The sequence below is a fragment of the Alligator sinensis genome, unplaced genomic scaffold (genome assembly GCF_000455745.1).
Source record: "Alligator sinensis unplaced genomic scaffold, ASM45574v1 scaffold537_1, whole genome shotgun sequence".
Lineage (NCBI taxonomy): Eukaryota > Metazoa > Chordata > Crocodylia > Alligatoridae > Alligator > Alligator sinensis.
Window position 1 is genome coordinate 703,631 of NW_005842734.1, and position 977 is coordinate 704,607.

At 47.5% G+C, this 977-nt stretch overlaps 1 pseudogene; it reads right to left on the reverse strand.

The window, feature by feature from the left end:
• Positions 1 to 977, reverse strand: part of LOC112547874 — a 10,067-nt pseudogene that overhangs the window by 1,278 nt on the left and 7,812 nt on the right.

Below are 977 nucleotides of genomic sequence, written 5' to 3' on the forward strand. Positions count from 1 at the left end.
TGTTGGCAAACTACGCTGGCATCAGACAAGTCCCAGGAATCATCACAGACAGTCCCCCAGGTGCCCTGGTAATAAACCTCCACTCTCCCAGCACAGCGACCTGCCCCATTCACCAGTCTGATCCTCCTGCTTCCTGTAAGGAGAAATCCCAGCAATTAATTGGCAAATTAATAACTGAATAGTTTCCATGCAAATCATTCTGATATTAATAAGGTTCATACATTGAAATTACTTAGAAACCTGTTCTTACAAGTAAAAATAAAGGAAAACATCTGCAAAGTTAGAATACAAGTTGATACTGGACAGGAAGTAATTCAGGCTCATACATAGGCTGTGCCTCCCTCTACCCCCATCAGAGGTACAGGAGGCAGAATTGCAGCCGTGCTTTGGAACTTGCTATATTGTTATCCTACCAACCAAAAATGTACTGATTTGACCCTTGTGTTAACATTGCTTTGCATCCAAGTGAGATCACTTCACAAAGTAGGCTGGTGGCAAGTTCTATGATGGTCATATTTCTGCTCGATTATGGATGTCAGGAGTTAGGTCAGCAAGCAGGCCAAGCAGCCCCCAGCTCAACAGGGGTAAGGGTCTGACTAGCTACTGATTAGCAGCAGGTCTTTCAGAGCACACAAGACTGGTCAATATGATAGTTGGCTTCCTGTTTGTCCTGGGCCTCTGACTGCTTGGGCAGCAGTGGCCTTTGTCTGCTCAGCCCTCTGGCAGGATGGCAGGTAGGAGCTGACCCTGAACCTTTAGTAATAATAGCTACAGCAACAGAGCAGGAGACAGTGACTGTGCCTGTGACACTGCAGGCAACAGTGGAGGCACTTTCTGCCCTTCCTGATGGGAGAGGGGAAGGGGAAGAAAACATGGAGGGACCTGCAGGAATCATAGTTTCATAGTTCCATAGTTGGTAGGGTCGGAAGGGACCTGAGCAGATCATCAAGTCCGACCCCCTGCCATGGCAGGAAAGA